We start from the raw sequence: 14,766 nt of genomic DNA on the forward strand, positions 1-14,766 counted from the left end.
AGATTAGCTCAAGTAAAACTGTATTTGACCTGGCTAGGCAGGAAAGTCTGGTTTCATTCTAGTTTCTACTGATCCATTAGATGCCATGACCTGCTTTATCAGCTCCTTTCAAATGATCAGGTGCTCCGTAATCTGTCTTTTCCCTGTCCGCTGTCTGGCATACAGCTATTTTCCCAGGATCCCGATTGAGGAATTGATGCTGCATCACATTGTTTTACTTTATCCTCGCTCATTGTCATCCTCTCTCTTTAACAGTTCAGCATTACCATCCGTCTGCCGTTTTCATGTCTCATCAAAGATTTTCTTCCACTCACCAAATTTAAATATTCACTTCGAGTTCTTTCAGCAGTACCTTACAAACACTTGGAAATAATTGAGTCTCAGCGGGCTGACAAAAAGGAGCAGTGATCGTGCGCAGTGGAAGTGATCAAATATGGCCTTGAGCCAACCGTCTTTGTAGATGGTCTTTGTATCTCCATTGATCCGGGGGTGGATACACCCGAGGAATACATTATTTATGCTTTTTTTTTTTTTCCTCACCCCACAGTTGAAAGTAGTGACTCACAAACGTAATGGGATTAGATGGCTGTCGCACCGGAAGAGAGGAAACCAGTGCCGCGGAGTAGATGGGCAACCCTAAGGACCTAAGACAGTGGCCGCAAAGCATTGGAGTAGAAGGCTTTTATCTCTTAATAGAACAGTAATTGTCAAGATAATGCACTCCTCAATCTGACTGTACACAAGATGCCCAGTCATTCCTATGGGTATGGGCACAGAAAGTTCTTTTAGCAACCTCACAAACCTCCATGAGTAGATCATACAGTAAACCCCTTCCTATTAAAGTCATTTATTTTTCTTCCTGCAGGGCAAATAGCTGATCAACTGTTCAGTCTGCCTCCGATTTCACCTCATGAACATTTATGTGGTCGTGTTTTTACCGTGCATCCATCTAAACTGATAAAACACTAAATGTGGTGATCTTGTGTGAGCGTTTTCAGTGTTGCAGGTCATTAAGTTGCCAATTAGCTGAAATAAGCTAAACATTATCCCTCTCTTAAGTAATACAAGCAGGCTTCCTGATGCAGCCATGTACAATAATCCCATTATTTTCTGTTGAGTGCTTTAAGATATAATGCATCTTAAGATACATTATTTCTAAAAGCATAATGCATCTTAACATGTTCAGAGAATCTAAATTATTCAAATTATTCATACGCGTGTGCATACGTGTGTGTGTGTGTTGTGGGATGCCTTTAGGGTCCACATATGCCTTAAATAAGATGAAAACATCATCTACCATGATACAGTGTGCTACATACCAATAGAGTATTATACAATATGGGCTTAAATTACTTTCCTTTCCAAATGTTTACATTGAACTTGAAACAATGCTACTGTGAACAGATTGTACATGTTCTCTGCTTCCAAAGGTTTGCAGCAGACGCCATCGCTTCCTCTGCAAACTAAAAAAAAAGGCTGCTTGTTTTCCTCTTCATACGTCACAGGTGAACGTTAAGTTGTCATTCATCGCCTCTTACTTACTGAAAATCCTACATCCTCCTCTCTGTTGTACTGAAGACAGACAGTTTCAAACATAAAAGGCAGCTCAAGGACCATGAACTGTTGAGGACCATGAACTGTGAAGATACAAAATGTGAGGGTCATTTCTACACCAAAGAGCTTTTCTACAAACATTCCTCATGCTCTCTGATTAACTTGTCTATCAGAGCCAGAACTTGTTCCATTTTCTTGGCAGGGGCAGCATCTTTGTTGCTAAGCACCCATTTCTGCATTGTGTTTGCAATGCACATCACATAAATCCATTCTTTGATCAAGTAGTATGCCTATGGTTCAGTACAACACTGCCTTTCCCTCTCACTAATTGACTCCAAACCATAGTAGCTGCTGCCAAACAAACACGTGGTTTAATAGTTTTCAGCAGAGAAAGTGAATGTTACATAAACATATATTAATCTGTGTGGATTTTCAGTTCAACAGTATGTATCATGGAGCAATACCTTTCAGTTTGTGTAATATGTAGGCTGCAACCATTTCTGAAACTCCCTGAAGCTAATCAAAGCACACTCACACAGACAGACTCAAAGAACTGCACTTTTTCAGAATCACTGCAATAGAAGCCCTCCGTCTCTGTATCTGATGAGCTCCGGGCTGTGACCAGCAGAGCCAGAGTTGGACAGCCTGACATCCCCTGAGGTGCCCCTGTTTCCCTCCCTATTCATTCATACATTACAAGCCCCAAGTGCCAGAGGATTTAACACTAATACATACTCGTTGATTTATAATTCACTCAGAGCATGACGGCATCAAGCGCTTTACGCATGTTGACAATAGCAGTGTCTCCTGTATACACAGGGAAGTAAAGGTCAGAGTTTAAATTTAGAAGTTTAGTAGCCAACTCATCTAAAAAAGACCTGACCACACAGTCGCTGAGATGTCTAAGGTGGCAGGCGAGATGAATTCACGCTACCTGTGTTAAATATTTCTGAGGACATCCATTCAATCCGTCATGTGTCGCACATGTTAGAGGGTAGTAGTAGCTAGTTGTTGCCATGCAGTCACCCCCAATTTTATTCTATAAGGCACGTGATGTAATTTCCCATATTTCCCTTGTACATTAAATGAGATTATATATACACATGGGTTCAATCTAAATAAAGTCAATAATAGTCAGTTACTTTTCACAAAGATTGTCATGTAGTGACCGAAGTAGTGACAAAATGAAAGTGAGAATAAACACTCATATAAACACTCTTTGGCTTTAACCCATTGGTGCTTGTTGAAACCCAATTCTTTCGAAAGAAAAATTCAAATAGCAAATCTTGTAGCAACTAAGACTATATTGAAATCCTTGTAATAAGATGATAAACTGCAAATGTTAATGGGGAAAATTAAAGTAAAACACCTTGATAATGTCATAAAGTACTTAAACTTAGCAGATACATTCAGTAATGCAGCTGTAAAAATATTCACAATCAGTCTGTATCACCTTGACACAAGCCACACAATTACAATAAATAATGTAATGATGAATTTCTGGGAATTAATTTTTCACAACTGATTTAAGAAAACATAACATCCCTACAATACCTGCAATTAATGAGTTTTACACTGCCAATAGGCACAAACCTTTTGCTCTCTCACTTCCCCCAGTAGTTCTGCATAAACCAGCCGAACACATGGTCTCATACGCACACACAACAGCCCACATTCACTCCAGACAAGCAGTTGAATCATCAAACAACATCCCTTTGTAACCAAAAAAGAGCGAGACCGCAGCAGGCAGATGATTATGTGCTGCCTTCAGAACCTCCATCGCTTCCCAGAAAAAAAAATATCTAGAGCCTCCACTTGACGGTCAAACCTCTGCTGACGCACTGAGCAGGTTGGTAAGAGGAGAAGAGAGCGCTGGAGCGATAACGAGAGAGTAAGAGAAGGAGCTCTTATCTATTCACTATGTTCCCAGAGCCCAGAAGCAAAGGCATGACAAAGGTTCTAATGAGTCTCTCGCCAAACTGACAGCTATCCGAGATTATAGCAAAAAAAGCAAGTGGCACGCAATAAATTAAAAGGGCAACAGTGAATCATCGCCCTTCGTCTAAATTTATTGGCATTTTATGCAGCAGCCTGAAATAGAGCAGAGGGTGACTGCAGTATATGGGCGTTCAGGACAACAAGGCTGTTATGAAATTGGGTGAGTTGTGCTTACTGGATAGCAGCCAACCTTTACTATATTAAAAGGTCCCATATTGTTGAAAGCAGAAGTCTTATTCAATTATAAATCAGGTCTCGGTGCTATATAAATACTGTAAAAAACAATAATAAAAAACACTCGATCCACAGAGCATAGACACAGCCCAAAGTCAGAGAATGTGACTTAAATAGGAATAACTCTGACCCCCACAACAGCCCATCAGGACCCACCATCCAACCGAGAAGAAGAAGAACCCCGTATTTTTATATTGTGCTATGGCCATAATTTCCCCATAAAAACCTCCATTCCTTCCATATGCTTGCTTTAATGTCACCAATGGTCTCTCGTCTGCAGTCCTCATCAATTACACTCAAAACTACTGACGGTTTGACAGCAACAAGAAGGTGCTTCTTCCCATGGTAATCTTTAAACCATATTCCACATTTGCAGTCCCAGCTTCCCAAACATTCAAATAGCGTTGGGATTCACGCTGCATATACATAACTGTAAATGTAATTATGTGCTACTGCACAATGCTGTTACAATACCTTGACAAGCCCGGGCAATCCTACACCTGCAGCGATGGATCAGTACCTTAGTGAAAAAGCTCAAACTTTTACTTTAACCAACACCACCCCCAGCAAACAAGATGGTGAATAAAGTTTTTGCTTATTCAATTGAAAAGTGGCAAATAGACTGGCATGATGCTGAAGAGGGGAATAAGATGGAAAAGCAACCTTGGACAAATAAAAGATAAAATTTGTTAAAGTCTGGCATCTCAGCCAATAGCCCTCTATATCAACTGTGCTCGTCAATGTGAACAGGGCTATTTCTGAGGATGATATAAAGCATTCCAAAATTTCCAGAACCACACTAAAGAAAATAGGAAATCTCCACATTAAGACTGGCAGAAGATATGATTGACATTAATGCCCCCAATCAAAACTTCTTGTTAATCTAATTTGATCAAGTCCATTTGCCTGATCATTACCTTACACTGCCGTCTAATGGTTCATGCTGAAGAGTTTTTCTTTTCAATTTATCTAAACTAATGCATTAAACATTAAAACAGTATTAAGCACTAAATAAAAGCCCAAATAGTTTGAAATGTCTCCTGCTGTTTCTTACACAAGCAGATAATTGTTCACTTCTTTGGAACAGCAACAGTAAGCTTCTTCTTTGCTCGTTGGCACAAGGTGGTGATTATTCTATGCATTTTAATGTGGGCTCAGTTCACGTTCAAAACAGCAACTTTATGCACTTATTTCTATATATTAAAGTACTCCCAACATTTCTTTGAACCTCTAATATTTAGAAAGTGGACAATTGATCTATGATCCGACCGGAGAAGTCCCTGTACATCAGGCTGAACATCCGGGGAGACTAGCCACTCCATTCTCCCTAAAACAGGTCTTCTAGTCTTTGGGGGATTTGAAGGTGTGTAGGCGTTGCACTCCTCCCCACAAATTCCTTAAAGCATAAGCAACTAACAAACACCAGAGCTGCACTTTGGTCTATATCAGCTGTAAGCCCAAAGGAGGCAAGGATCAGTGACCTGCACTAACAAGTGCAGTCCCAGTGTCCTGCTGGGAGCCTTTCATATTCTGGCAGAAGCTGAGTTATGGGAGCTTGTCCAGTGTAAGAAACACAAGTGCTGTTGGAGAGCCTAAAGTCCCCTAAGAGGTAAAAGAAGTATCCATGTACTGACATTTCAGCTATTGTTGCATTGAAAAGACTCCATATCTACCTGTGAAGCATTAGTGAGAATTCTATAGAATTCTTGTAATGACCTAACCTCTCTGGCGGCTCACAGTTGAAGGATACTTTTTAAACTACTGTCTAATGATATTTTAAAAGATCTTTTTGCTTTAAGGCGAGAAACGAGTGAATAGTACATTTAGTCATAGGTGAGCACAGAGTGGTGAAGAAGAAAGGGCATCCTGCTTTGCAAATCCTCAAAGGCCTGAAGAAAACAAGTTTGATATCTTTCAAGGTGGGAGACGGTGGAGTGACCCAGCCAGGGGGACTACAGGCCCAACAAGCACTGGCGGGCTCTAAGGGAGGGTGGAGATCGCAGCACTAGCACAACCAGACTCGTACTATATGAAAAATAAGTCTTTTTTAAACTCTGCAAGTTTTTATAGTGTAGTGCAGCCTAACCTCGACACCTAGACAGTTTATTGATTGATAGATGTGGGACATGTGATTGTTCATAACTCAACTGGTGATCAGTATTGAAATAGCTGGAGCACTTTACTCCTGAAGGTTTGCGTGATACAGCCATAAATAAGAGAAAATAGCCACTAAACCAGACTTTCGTTTGTTGTCTTGCACTTACCTTGATATTCAGCCCTTGATCTGCTCTGCTAATACCCATCATTTAATGAGACTATAGATCAAGCTTAGCAAAACAATGCACGGGACAAAGAGATGAATATGTAAGTAGCTCCTCACCTTGATACGAGAGACACAGCGTTTCTGTTACCATCTAAATGACAAAGCGCTCAATACTCTAAATACCCCGCTTCACAGCAGAAAACTAAGGGTGCAGGGGGAAAGGATGATGTAAGGACATCCTACAGTGGCTGATGGAGGCAAAACACAAAATGGATGGTTCCAACATTGGCCTCGTTAAAAAAGGAACCATTATCAATCTTTTCTTGTCGTTAGGATATAGGCAGGTTATTCTACTGACTGAATATTTAATGAGCCCTAATTAACTTTAAAAAAAACAGAACTGGTCAGTAATGGCACGTAAGTGGTTTAGCTGCTGTGTTTGCAAGTTCAGGGCTCAAATACTGGGTAGTAAACAATGGCCGAATTACGCAGTATGAAAACATCCACAGCACAAGGACATGTTTATGATATATTGTGTGTTTGTAAACATTTAGAAAATGTTCTAGTTAAACTTCTCATGTGTGATGTTGGAATACAAAAAACTTTGCAAATCATGTGCATTCAAATGACTTTTAATGTAGCTCTTGGTGACTGTTAACTTATTCTTGCTCGATACAGGATTTAAGAAGTTCGAAATAAATAAATAATTAATTCATACTTTATATGTCCTTTTGCCCTTGTCATGTTTTTTTTAATGGTTTATTGGCCAGTGCAGAGACAGAAATGTAAGGGAGAGGGGGGGTAGTATGTAGTAAATAGTCCGACCTAGTCAACCTACTGCTTAAGGGCAAGTATGTCTATGTGGTACGTGCCTGAACCATTCAGCTGTCAGGTTGCCCATCTAAAGAATAATTTTAATGGGTAAGCCAACAAGTTCCAGATCTAACATGTGGTTTTATTCTGATTACACAGAATAAAACACATTCTGTCTCCAAGAAATGAAGGACATTTTACACTTTGCAAGCTGTATACTCTGCACTGTGCACTTGACTTGTGTAAAGAGATGTATGAAGGGTTAACATGGGTCAAATCAAAGTTACAGTACAAGGTCTCTTCATTTACACTGGGGGCACTGCCCAAGGACGTTTTTTTTCCAGGCCTCAGCTGCCACACGGTGCGACATCCTCTGCCGGTTATTCTTACCCAGCTACGTCACCCCTGACCCTCACTAATGCCACTTGTCGACACACATGGAAACTGACTTTTCCAAAGGTGATACAACACTCATTGCCCCCGGCAGCTCGCTCAAGAAGGTCACACTTCAAAGTGACACCGACAGCAAGGTCACTGTCAACGGAGGCTGTGTATGGGATCGGTCCCCATGCCCCAGACAGCCTCTTCCTGATTACTGTATCCCAAAGGGCTTACACTGCCACCAGCAGCCACTTAGCACAACACATCTCCAACAGTCGCCAGACAGAAATCCTTTGTGTTCTTGTTCCTTATCTCTTTAACTAAGCATCTGTCTTTTGTGAAGGAAATAAACTGTAGCTGTTCTTTGGGTTTATTGCAGCCTTTTAGGGACACTGTTAATCAACTTCTTCTAATATGGAAAAAAAAGGCAAAAGGTTACAGAGAAACCACATCCTGTTATTGTCAATTATTCAATTCACTTCAGTTTTATAAGATTTTGATAATTGCAGTAGTTGTCCTGCATTTCTTCCCCACATCCCTGCCATTGTCTGTAAACTAATTAGTGAGATTAATTCAATAACATTTTAAGTAGATGAAGCATAACCTTATTAAAACAGAATCATTTCTGTTTCCTTTTAGCAGCATTCGGCCATGATGAGTAAGCATATTCCATAAATGACCCAGCTGTTTGGGCATATTGTGTTTCGCCTCATCAGGAATTCAAAGGGCCTGACAACAGATCAGTCACATCCGTTGGTCTCCAGCTGACCAGACCTCCATTTAGAATGGGTCTTTTGTGTCTCGGCCAGCTGGTGGTGTACACACGCTACAGATGTGTGGCTCATCATAGCTACCTGTGTTTAGTGGAAGCAAAAAATTATCTGAAAGCATTTGTTGAAGCAATGTACACATTACTGTATGATGTAAATGTGCAGAAAGTACTCCCACTATTGATATTACCCAGAGACAGAATAGAAACCCATCAATGTACACATAACCTAATAAATTAAGTACATACATTACATTAACACACAAAGCAAAAGCTTTGTTACATTTATATCTGCGAGCCTCTTTTATTGACCAAGTTTGAATCTGATATTTACAAAGTACATATTCCCAACAGCATCCAAAGGTCATAGACGGAAAAAAACTTAAATTTGAAACCCAGTGTTTCAGTCTGTGATCATTGATTTTTCTTCCATGTCCTTAATGGACTAAAGGCTAAAAATATACTGTTCTGCTTCTGGGTACGGGTCTTGTTTTTGACAGAGCTCATTTTACATCTATCTCCTAACAACACATTAGACATTGAACATATGCATGTATTTTAAACAGGACTGCAATATTGAATTAAAAGTATTTTTATGGTTTGCGAATGTTGTAAAAATATTTAAGTGAAATAGTGTACTATATATTACAAAGCGTTTTATAAACTGAACCTGAAAGATGCAATGATGCCACTCTGCTGTAACTGATCGTTGAAACACTGGAACAAATTCAATTTTATTTTCAATCTCAGCTTCATTTTTCACAGTTTTAAATGCTTATTAAAAAGGTATAGAATGTTTGATTTCTGCCATTTTGTGAGCAGATATGTTGCATATGTTTTGTTTAATAAAAAGCAAAGGTGATATGTAATCTAGATAAACCTTGACTTCAACGAGAGGGAAGCTCCCACAAACATCTTGTTTTTCTTAAAAATTGAAATTAAATGATCTGGTCTATCATATTTGTTTCAGTAACAATTCAATATCTCTCCGAGACACATCTAAGAGATATTTTCTTTAAGTTTACATTCAGCTTTACACCAAAGATTGCACTGGATATCACTCAACAGACATCATGGCTACGCTCTCCATTTTGTAACAGCCACTTCCTTAAAGCTGACCACACGGTGAGATTCTTCGACGATGAAGTCTCATTGGACAACTGGCAATACATAAACCGGAAATTAAAATGGCAGGTCTGATTTGAAACTTCTATAATTGACTGATATTATGCTGATACCAAACCCAAACGACACACATGATTGCAAATGATTTATGATACCTGAAGCAGGTGTGTCAGATTTCAGCTGCCTACTGGCGTGTGTGCATACGGATTCCAACGGTTTCTGTGAGTAATAAATCAAAAGCAGCATTTTTGCCATTAGAGTCGTTCCCTCTGATTTCTGCCCCATGTGAACATGCTGTCAACAGCACTGAATAATCATGAGGCAGAGGGCTCCTTCCCTCTGTTCCGTCCATACTGTGACTCAGTGGATGCATCATATGTCTGAAAATGAAGGGCCTTGTCTTTGACTTCTTTGCAAACATAGGAAAATTGGACAAAACCTGACTACATATTGTAAAATCCTTTATACAGCGAGAATGGGATGATACACAGAGACAGGCACTCTCACCTGTATAAGCACACACACAAACACACAGACACACAGACACAGCCTCGTAGCAGCGAACATACGAACAGCGCCTGAACCGAATCATTAACCAAATCCAAAGGGCTGAAAGAGGCCGACACAGCATTGCTAATTCAGAGTTGAAAGAAATACAAGGAAGAGCAAAGTCAGTCTTAGTGCTTTCCTTTAACCATGCTACCCCATATCAGAGGCAATGCGTCAGTCCTACCATGGTTAACACTCAATAAAACATCAAAAGGGATGAAGCTCAGAGCTCTGGACAAATACACACCCACGCAGACACCAGATACAAACTCCCTTTCACTCTCATACGCTCGCTTAGCACATGTATGTTTGTGCAAACATTTTTTTTAAAAACACGTTTATGCACCCACATACTGTGGATGCAGCTCATTAGATTAAATGAATGGAGCAGGTAGAGCAGATGAGAGGTTTGCATCTCAGAGGAAGCAAACCCACACACTACGTCCCCCGAATGCTAAACATGATTTCAATAGCACATTTGTGCTCGGCATCGTCTTGCAATCAAGCTATATATGCAGTGGAACAATTGGCAATTTGAGCCACCTATAGCCACACAGCAGACACACAGGAGCTGTCATCAACTTCCCATCAGGCTCCACTTCCCCCCAGTGGATGTTCTGCAAGAGGAGACACTTTGTTTGAAATTTTTATATCCAGAGGCAAAGACATTTAATGGTCACTGTTCTGCGTGTTAAATGAGGAGGTGGTATTCTCCCTCATTTGCGCAGGCACAAGGTGGGTTCGGACAGCTCAGACAGGATGTTTATTATTCAATTATTGTAAATATTTCAGGGGACCGACAGGATGCTCATGCAATCATGAATATTTCAACCATCGCCTTACAAAAGGAGGGAGACTTGCACTGGTATCGATCAAGAGGGCAGCAGACTCACTCCTCCCGAAAAGGGAACAATCTTTCTGTCTATTAGTCAGAATCCTTAAACAATTTCCATCTGAAAAGGAACCAGCGAGAGACAAACAGGAATTCATCACTAGGAAAAAAACAGGGATAAAGGAGACATGGAAACAGATGCATTGCTCGACCAGAATCGTACTGACAAACTTACATATACATGGGGTGAAGGTATAATATAGGGAATCTGGGATAGTGCAATAGTGGACACCATCAGTTCCCTGTGAGCAGAGATAAAAAGGGAAAGTGCAGCCTTTTTAATGCACAGAGCCGCTCACCATTAGGAACACAATGTGGATACTGTACAAAAGTAATTCACAGATACGAGGTCTTGCAAAAGACGAGGACAAACAGCCGCTGCAATTATGCTCCTTCCACTAGCAGCCTCCCCTGGTGATAACCGTCATATAGCAAGGATGCAAAGAGATGAATTGCTTTGCAGACGGGCATCTTCCCTCTCAGCAAACACACATGCACAAGTATGCAGATAGACCTTGATACATTCAAAAGCATGTTCCCTGCAGGACGTAGGATGTGTTATTGTATTTTTCAGACATTAATCACAACTTTGCACTCCCTGTAAAAATGGATAAATGCAGTCTAAGGGACTTACACAATCCATTTCCCTTCCGTCTTTCCCCCTTCACCGCATCTTTCATGCAGAGCTTTTTGGCTCCCGAATCTGCCATTTTCTCCAAAACCTGGAGCGTCCTATTAATGTACAAGAACCCATGGATGTGTCCTTACCTTAAAATACCATCCAGAACCCTATAGTCAACAAGATAAGCCGTCTGAAGCTCAGTGCTGCTCCCCAACGAAAGAAAAAGGGGGAATCCTCCAAATCTCACAGAATCAGAACTCAATTCAAAGCCTTTTCTTGTAGGAACTTACTTTATATGATGAGGATGTCCATTGATTCTGTGCATAATCAGGTCCCCCTTTACTTCCCTGCTTCAGGAGAAATAGTTTTGGGTCGTTTCCCCAGATATTCCACCTTGGCACAGTGAACTAATGTGCGTTCTACTGGAAAATGCGTGTGAGAGAGGCTGAGCAAGAGAGAGCAATAGGCACTGTAGGATCTCTTCTGGTGCGCACTACCAGCTCCACTGCAAGTGAATCCAGCCGGTCTTCACAGCTCTCCTCCTGCCTTCAGGAATGAAATTCAGCATCCGCTGTTCATCCCCCACAACAAGGGGAGGGTGTCCCCCCCAGGTGGAAACTTTCAGGCACCTCTGCGAAAGCTATATTGGGTGATGATGGATGCCAGTAAGCCCTGATGATGTGTTATTTTCCTCGATATCCTTCCTCCTCAATGGATTTTCCCCCTTTTCCGTCTCCAATTTGCCCGTTATGTCGCTCTTGCCTCTCCAAAACAGGGACTCACAGAATGGATGCTGAGAAAGCAGCGGAATGAGGCGAACCGCTTGTTCTCCCACTCCGCGTCTCTCTCTCTCTCTCTCTCTCTCCCTCTCCCGCTCACCCTCGCTCGTACATGCTCCCTCCCCTGCTTCTCACTGCACCTCCCCACCCTTTCGTTTTCGCTCTCCTCCTGTCCTTCCCTCTCATACATACACACACACAGATATGCACTTCTGTAGCTCTGGCTTTTGACAATTACTGCTGTGCCATTTCCAGCCATGTCAGACAGAAAGGTTCACCGCCCATATTCCTCAGCGAAACAAATAATGCTTGATAAATATGTAACATTAAATAGATATGAATAAAAGGAGCAGCAGCATGTCAACAAGCACAGAGCCAAGGGGCAATCTAATCTCCCTTCCTGCATGCTCGGTACATGATTACTTAATATGTCTAGATTTAACATTGTGTTGCATCGCTCCTGTGTCATATTTTTGCGTTCAGGGGAGTCGATTCAGTAGTTTATGCTGACCAGCTGTCAAGTGTGACTGAAGAGGAAGACGAAAATAGCAAGCAAGAGAGCAGCACACTGCATAGAAACAAGGACAAAAACATGTGCAGTAGCAGTCGTATAATAACATCATTAGCCACATCAACAAATTGCCAAAAACTCTTTTATCATTGTGTGTACATACCGGGTGATTACTTGCCCAGAGGTAACGCACAATAACAAACAATGAGAAGAACAATTAGAAACCAAAAAAATGATTCTGAAACGTTTCTGGTTCAAGCCTCCCACACACACAGGATCTCACCTCCCCACATGCATTTGCTGAGAGACCATTCATGGGATATTCAGTTTGTCATGTAAGAGCTGCATGACAATAATACATGTTGTTTTCACACACCGACTTTGAATAAATAACATTACTAAAGCCAGGCAATTATATTGCTAAGCCTGGGCTTTATGGTCCAAGTAAGGTTGCTTCCCCCCCTAGTATGTGAAACCTCTCACAGTTAGCATGAGAATTAAACCTGCCGGTCATGCATAACGAGCAATGCACACACAGTATGTAGAATGAAAAAAAAAAACATTGGTTCTCTTATCACTTGGCCTCGATGAGCAGATTCTGACCTTGATATTATCAGGGCAAGGTCACATCTCATCAGCACCTTGTCACCGAAGCTCTGGGGCAAATGTTAAAGTGTCTTTGGCAGGGTCACTTGCCTACTGTAATCCATCCATCATGCACATCTACCCTGGGGAGTCATGTCCACCACGTCATCCTACTTTTCACCAGACAAATGGAGAGTTTTGAAACCATCTCACACCCTCTTCTCCAAAACCGCTGCCTAAACAAAACTCAGTTCACACCAACAGCACAAGATCTGCATCATCATCCTCAGTTGTCACCAAGTCAGATGAAGCCATTGTCCCAACGTCAACATGTCAGCTCTCCAGGAAAGCAGCATTTGTATCACTTTCACAGCTAAAATGACACATCTCAGCTATGTTATCATAAATACTTCTCCTGAACAGGCAGCGATTGATATTGATGTAACACTTTGTGACATAGGCAGCGCATGGCTGTTCCCGAGGTAACGAGCCGCTTACGTTACAAGATGGTAGCTGCACTAAGCTTTACCTATCCTTAAAATGTGCACATGCTGTATGTTTCAGCAAGGCTAGATTGACATTAATAAGCATTATCATTTAATTATGAGATCTTGCATCATCTCTTTGTGGTCTGGCATTAGTTCAAACTTTGAAAATGTTGACAGTTTTTTATTTTTTGTGTTTGATATCTTCGCCAGGACAATTTTGTTGTGCCACAATTTACTCTGCATCTTATCAGACACAAATCAAACTAATACATGTTAAAATTTAAGTTAGTTTAAAAGGTGATTTTTAAAGTTGACATGTATTTAAAGTCTGTGTTGTTAAGTTGTTCATGTTCCAACCACAGAAGATTTTTACTTCATAGCTAATTTTCATTCAAAGTATAAATATTTCTATTGAGTCTCGAATGAACTAACAAGTGATTTGAATGCTGATGGCGGGACTTAAAGCACAGCTATCCTGTCACTCAATAACTAATAATAATAAATCTATTGTGCCTATGTTAAAGACTATTGACTACTGTCCACATGTAAAGTCAACAAAGCCAGGGAACAGCTCCACGTTCAGAAGCAATATTCCACCCACACCTGACGTAAAGAGATCTGCCAAGTAAAGTCGGTAGAACAGGAAATGGTTGACATTGAAACACAGAGGAAAATGGATGCACATCACTACTGAATGATGGCATGATGAACAAAGAGGAACATGAACATTAGAGGTTTAAAGATTAATGGTCGGAGTTTCATGCTTAAATATCGACTTCATGTCATCTCCTCGCTGCTTTTTATTTAAACGGTGTACTTGGCGATGCTTTACCGCTGACAGGTCGTGCAATGTGTGGCTGAATTTGACAAAAAAATGCTCAACCTAAAAATGTCATGAATGTTGTATAACTGTCAAGCCCCTTTCAGTATGTGTTTACTGTATAAGATAAGTGTCTTTACTAAGATCTCTCTCTCTATGGTACAGCTTGCAGATAAGCCTGGGTAAGCCCTCTGGCTGAGGCACCAGCACAGCCATTCCTGAATCCCATTATCGAGGTATCACAGTTTCCAACCAACTACCAACTGTCCACAGTTCATGGGCCCACGCGCTAAACAGCCAGCAACTACAACACATTGTGTCCCATTGTCACTACAACTTCTTTAACAGGCTGCTAAACGTATCTGACTAACGTGACCATCAGT

General features: G+C 41.0%; 1 protein-coding gene across 2 annotated transcripts in view; it reads right to left on the minus strand.

Annotated features, from left to right (window-relative positions):
* Nucleotides 1-12,090, minus strand: part of lingo2 (leucine rich repeat and Ig domain containing 2) — a 190,660-nt gene extending 178,570 nt beyond the window's left edge. Inside the window, exon 1 of one of the 2 annotated variants that reach the window (XM_035160529.2) lies at nt 11,491-12,090. The gene's annotated coding sequence lies outside the window, so the exon portion shown is untranslated. Of the gene's footprint in view, nt 1-11,346; nt 11,465-11,490 lie in introns of those variants that run through there. The other variant, XM_035160530.2, reaches the window with a different exon arrangement.
* Between the last annotated feature and the right edge of the window lie 2,676 nt (nt 12,091-14,766).

The sequence above is a fragment of the Hippoglossus stenolepis genome, chromosome 7 (genome assembly GCF_022539355.2).
Source record: "Hippoglossus stenolepis isolate QCI-W04-F060 chromosome 7, HSTE1.2, whole genome shotgun sequence".
Taxonomy (NCBI): Eukaryota; Metazoa; Chordata; class Actinopteri; order Pleuronectiformes; family Pleuronectidae; genus Hippoglossus; species Hippoglossus stenolepis.